This window comes from Mus pahari, chromosome 3 (assembly GCF_900095145.1).
Source record: "Mus pahari chromosome 3, PAHARI_EIJ_v1.1, whole genome shotgun sequence".
NCBI classification, from domain to species: Eukaryota; Metazoa; Chordata; class Mammalia; order Rodentia; family Muridae; genus Mus; species Mus pahari.
In genome coordinates this window covers 156679702-156686546 of record NC_034592.1, presented here as the reverse complement: position 1 = coordinate 156686546, position 6845 = coordinate 156679702, and positions in this window count along the sequence as shown.

The window sequence follows — 6845 nt, the reverse complement described above, 5'->3', positions numbered from 1 at the left end:
TTTTTTTTTTGAGTCTGCACTCAAAAGAAGACATTTTGAGTGATTCCACAACATAAACAGGCAAACTGCATTTATGTTTCCTTAATTTCTGCTTCAGTTTTTACTTCTTCAGATTTATTAGATTTGAGTTTGGCTTGTTTTTGTTTTCCCAAACACTTGAGTTATATTGTCAAGTTGTTTATTTGTGCTCTTTCTGATTTTTTAAAATGTACCTTTCAAAAATTTCTGTCTTAAGATTGCTTTCAACATGCCCCAGGACTTGAATATCTTGTGTTTTCATTTTTTTTTTTTACAGGAAGTTTTTTCTTTTCTTTATTTTTTTCTTTGGCCCATTAATCAACCAATAGTGTGTGTGTGTGTGTATGTGTGTGTGTGTGTGTGTGTGTGTGTGTGTGTTTAATATTCATGTATTTGTGTGATTCCTAGAGATTCTTTTGTAATTGATTTCAAGATTGATTTTGCTTTGTGGTTAGAGAGAATATGTGTTCGTTTTAGTTTTCCTGTATTGGTTGAGATTTGTTTCTTGACCCAGTATGTAATCTATTTTAGAGGGAAGAATGGACAAATAACACACAGAATCAATGAATCTCTGAGGTGATTCTTTAAAAAGTTAAGCAAGATTGACAGAGCCTTACCTTATTTAATCAAAAGAAAGAAAGAAAGAGGAGACCCAAATTAATAAAAATTAATGATGAACAGGAGACATCACAAGAAACAGAAAAGAAACTCATAGTAGTGTAAGAAGATACTTTAAAACATACTTTAAAGCCAGGCGTGGTGGCGCACGCCTTTAATCCCAGCACTCAGGAGGCAGAGGCAGGGGGATTTCTGAGTTCGAGGCCAACCTGGTCTACAAAGTGAGTTCCAGGACAGCCAGGGCTATACAGAGAAACCCTGTCTCGAAAAACAAAACAAACAAACAATCAAACAAACAAAGACATACTTTAAAGTCTAAAATAAATGAATCTTTTTTTTTCTTTTTTGGTTTTTACGTGACAGGGTTTCTCTGTGTAGCCCTGGCTGTCCTGGAATTCACTTTGTAGACCAAGCTGGCCTTGAACTGAGAAATTCACCTGCCTCTGCCTCCCAAGTGCTGCGATTAAAGGCGTGCACCACCACCGCTCGGCATGAATCAATTTTTTTAATACAGCTGAACCACCAATGCTAAACCAGAAGACATCAACAACTTAGACAGATGCATAGCAAATAAGGAGGTAGAAACTGTACTACAAACCCTTCCAAAACCAACAACAAAGACAGATTGGTTCACAGCGAAACTCTATCAGACTTTCAAAGAAGAACTACAATCAACAATCTCAAGTTATAGTTAAGAACAGAAAAGAAAAGAAACAGAAGGTACACTCCCAAACTCCTTCTACAAATTTAGTACTACTCTAATGTCAGGGTTAGGTAATGATACAACGAAAGAGCTATAGGCTGATGAAGATAGATGGGAAAAGTCTTAATAAAGTATTTGCAAACTCTCTCTCTCTCTCTCTCTCTCTCTCTCTCTCTGTGTGTGTGTGTGTGTGTGTGTGTGTGTGTAAAATCCACCATGATTAAATTGGCTTTCTCCTAAAGAAGGAGGATGATTCAACCTACTTAAGTTGATAAATGTAATAACATTATAAAACAACATAAAAACAAAATCATATCATTTCAGCAGATGTAGAAAAGGCTTTTGACAAAATCCAACATGCCTTCATGATAAAAGTCCTAGAGAGCATAGGGCTGGAGGGGACATTTTTCAGCACAATAAAGGTGGTGCATGACAAACCCACAACCAGTAGCATCCTAAGTAGAGAAATACTCAAAGCAATGGCACTAAAATTATGCATGAGACAGGGATGACGTCCACTGTGTTCTCTGTTCAGTCTTGCAGTAAAATCACCCATCCCTGTGCACAGATGATATGCTATGATACATCAGTGATTCCAAAATTACGCCAGAAACTTTCTGGAAACGAGTAACAGCTTCAGGATAGTATCAGGATAGAAACTCATCTTACAAAAATCAACAGTCTCGTCACACAGCAGTGACAAAGACATTAAGAAAGAGATCAGCAAGCACTCCCGTTAAAGAGCCCCACAACCAGAGCCAAAACAGAGAAGAAGGGATAAGCGTAGCCCAGGAGGTTAAAGACCTCCAGGAAACACTCTAAATGAGGGGACACTAGAAGACCCCCTACTTTACCCGTTGGTAGAATTAACACTGCGAGAGTGGCCATCCTGCCAAAGGCAATGTATGGATTCAATGCAATCCCAATCAAAATCTTTGGGACACTCTCCACACGAGTATTTAAAAGTCCTCAAGTGCACCTGGAAGCATAAAAGACGCAGATGGAAACCTAAGCAAAAAGAATGCTCCATTTCAAGGCACATGACAGAGCTACAGTAATAAAAATATCATGTTGGTGACACACAGACATAGAGAAGACCCAAACACGAGAACATTTAACTACCGCCATTTGATATTTGACAAAGATGCCAAAAAATACACACTGGAGGGAGTACTGCATAGCATCTTCAACAGGGCTGCTAGGAAAGCTGGGTGTCCACATATAGGAGGATGAAATTAGACCCATGTGTAGCACCTTGTAAAGAAACCAAGCCAAATGGACCAAAGACGTCCTGTGAAAACCCAAACACGGAAACTGCAGAAGAAAACACGTTACCCATAAGTCTAGATTCAGGAAAGGAGTTGTGACTAGGATGGCATATGCCCAGGAAGGAAGACCAATGATTGGCAAATGAGACCTCATAAAACTAGAAAGTTCCTGCTCAGGAAAGGAAATATGTGATTGGAGAGGAAGCCTACAGAGCAGGGGGAGGGGAGGATCACGGCTCGAAGAGCATCTGATTAAAACCTGACAGTCAGACTATACAAAGAACAACAAACAAACAAACAAACCCAAGAGTTTAAGAAAACAAACGACCCATTTAAAAAAAAAACAAAACAAAAACAAAAACCTCCTACAGATCCAACCAGAGAGCTTTCAAAAGAAGAAATAAAAATGGCCAAGAGACAAGTATGGTGGCACTAGGGAGGAAGAGTCAGGAGGGTCTTTGTGAGCTCAAGGCCACTCCAGCTCCGCATATTAATTTTCAGGACAACCAGGGTTACATAGGGAGACGTGGTCTCATATAAGTGGCTAAGAAATCTCTTTAAAAGTGTACAGGATCGTGAGGGATCTGTGGAAAATGCAAACTGAAGGCACGCGGAGATTTCATCTTTTCCCAACCAGACAAGCTAAGATCCGGAGAACAACAGACATGAGTACCGGTGAGAAGCAGGGAAAGGAGAACTCTCACAAACTGATTGGGCTGCAAACTGGGGCAGTCGCTATGGAAATCACAGTGCAGAAGTCTCAAAAAGTTAAAATGGATCCACTGTACGATCCATCTGTACCACTCCTGAGCATATACCCCAAAGGACTCTACATCCTACCACAGAGATGCTTGCTCATCCGTTCATTCGCTCATTGCTGCCTTAGTCAGAATAACTAAGGAGCAGAAGCAGCGTAGATGTTCATTTCCTGGAAATGTGTTACATAAACACTATGGAGTTCTATTCAGCTTTGGAGAAAAGGGAAATCACGAAATTCACAAGCGAATAGAAGGAAAAAATACACTGAGTGAGGTCACCCAAGCCCAGGAAGGCAAATGTTGCATGCTCTCTCTTGCTTGTGAATCCCCAGCTCCAACAACCTGAAGTAACCACAGAACCCAGGAAAGTAGAAAGGGTCTCCAGCGAAGGCTTCTAAGTGGGAGGGGGGAACAACACAGAGGAAGAGAAGGGAAGACAACATAAATAGCATCAGATGTCTGAAAACCCAAAAGGAAACATATGTGTGCACATACATATCTAGTTTAAAGGCAGTTATGCCACATGGATAAAGAAAACCTGATACATATACATAATGGGATATTATTCAGCTGTTTAAAAAATTATGAAATCCATAGGTAAATGAATGGAGACAGAAGCAACTGTTTTGAGCAAGGCAACACAGATTGCAGAGGTGACCATTGCCTGGTTTCTCTCATCTGTTTGGATGTTAGCTTTGAATCTGCAGGTGTATGTCAGGAAATTAGCAAGGGGGTGGGGTTGCTCTCAAGGGGAATGTAAAGGGGAGTAGTGGAACAGGAAGGGTTAATAGAGTAGAGGGTGGAAGGGCAGGACAGAGGGAAGGATCCAAGGAATGGAAACTAGCATAAACGAAAGAAAGAGATCTCTAGAAAGTGTCATATCTTAGAAACTTACTACTGCAGAATCCTCAGAAAACACACACATACATGCACACATGCACACATGCACACACATAAACAAGCATACACATGCACAAGAATACACATATAAGCACAAGCATACACACATACACATGCATACACATGCACAAGCAGACATACACACGTGCACAAGCATACACACACATGTACAAACATACATACATACACAAGCATACACTCACACACAGGCACTAACATACACACACATGTACACACACACACACACACACACACACACACACACACACACATGAATTTAAACGGAATGACCTTATAACAGGGTAGCAATGCTCCCAGTAGACACTACAAGCTATCAAGTTAAAAGTCCAATGCCTAAAAAGGATTACTTCTTTTGAAATTGTTGGCAAGTGAAGTCTCACAGACCCCCAAACATTATAGGTTATTGCCAGTGCTATCCGTTCCCTTCCACTAAGACTCTATTGCTAAAGATACCATGCACATGAGTCACAGAACATGGAGACTGCTACTGACCTGGAAGCCTCATCCAGACTGGGGGCTCTCACAGCACTGAAAGGTGCCCAGCTTTGTTGTCTGTGAGCTATAGTAGTGACAGGCCCAACAAGACACGCCCACTGGTACAACAGGGACACGAACATCATGGAGCGACCACTTTCTGATTACTTATAAGGCCAGCTCCCCGAAATAAAACCAATATCTGGTACTGTAATTGGAGACCAGAGTCTGTGGCTAGGTCATGGGTCCTCATGAAGAACCTAGTGCTGTTCTTCTGCTAAAGGAATGCGATATTAACCTGACTTCTAATAATGTATAGTTAAGCCCATAGGTTAGTATATCTCTCAACTAATATCAAAGACATTTCTTTGTGCAATAGATAGGTATAACAGAGACCCACAATTATTCTAAGTGCAGAGATTAAGAGACTGCTCAGCCCTTAATGGGATGTCTATATCAGACTCCTCCCTCTAAAGACTCAGGGATACCATGGAAGATGGGGCAGAAAGCTATAATGTTAGAGTAGTAAATGACCACAAGGAAAGTTGTCCAGATGCAGCAGAGCAGCTGCACATCAGAACTCGCAACAGTCATGACAGCACAGCCTCACAGAAGTTCAAGTCAGACAAAATACCAGCATGGGGAGGGGAGGAGGGTACAGCATCCACTCATAGCTGGGAAGCATCAGCATTCAATAGCTGCTGGAATAGGGAGAGCCCCTTTTCTTGCTAAGACTGTGGCCCTTGGTTGCTTAACCACACTCGAGTGGAAGGCCACACATCCAAGAGAATATGGGAAGCACAAATTGAACTTATGGTTTTTTGTTGTTGTTAAGGTGTGTGTGTGTGTGTGTGTGTGTGTGTGTGTGTGTGTGATTTTTTCTCTTCATGCATATATGTGTGTATACAGAGTTGGTGGATAAAGAAAAGGATGCTGAACTTGGAGAAGTGGGGAATGAATACAATCAAAATACACTGAGTTCCCAAAGAACTAACTAAAAAATGAGGAAATCTCTCAATCTCCTCTCTCTCTCTCTCTCTCTCTCTCTCTCTCTCTCTCTCCCCTCTCCCCCCCCTCTTTCTCTGGAACGAAACATGGGAAAGTCTGCCATACAAACAAAGATGTTGTGTTAGTCTACAATTCAATCAATGTAATCAGTCATGTTGTTTGTATTAGTTTGCATTAAGAACTAAAATGTTGTGTGAGTCTGGAATGTAAATAAGACATGTTGTCTGGTTCTGCAACACAAACAGACATGTGAGACTGCAACACAGGATACATCATGTGTTTTCAACACAAATGAAGAAGTGTATAAATTTGCTATACCAATAGTGATGTCTGTGAGTCTTCAACACAGAGAGACATCCAGAGGAAGTCTCCAAATACAGGCAGGCATTATGTGTGCATCTGCAATCCAAACAGCTTAGGTGAAGATGCACCATGCTTAAACAAGTTGTGGGAGTCCACAATACAAACAGACATGATTTATGAGTCCACATTACTGAAAACATGTAGTGTAACACCATACACAATACAAACATGTTCCATAAATACACAATACAAGCAGAAAGTATAGCTTGAAATATACACCTATGTGATGTGATGGTTTGTATATGCTTGGCTTAGGGGGTGACACTGTCGGGAGATGTAGCCTTGTTGGAGTAAGTGTGGCCTTGTGGGTATGGGCTTTAATACCCTTGTCCTATGTGCTTGGGAGCAGTAGCCTGCTAGCTGCCTTCAGATGAAGGTGTACAAGTCTCAGCTCCTCCTGCACCATGCCTGCCTGGATGCTGCTATGTTCCCGCCTTGATGATAATGGACTGAACCTCTGAACCTGTAAGCCATCCCCAATTAAATGTTGTCCTTATGAGAGTTACCTTGGTCATGGTGTTTCTTCACAGCAATAAAACCCTAAGACAGAAGTTGGTACCAGGAGTCGGGTATTGCTGTGATAGGCCTGAGAATGCTTTTGTTTGGAATAGTGTGGATTTGGAAACTTTGGATTTGGAAAGCATTGGAATGTTAAAAGTGAGAATTAATGTGCTATCCTAGAAGGATATGGAAGACTTTGTTGCTGTGAGTGAT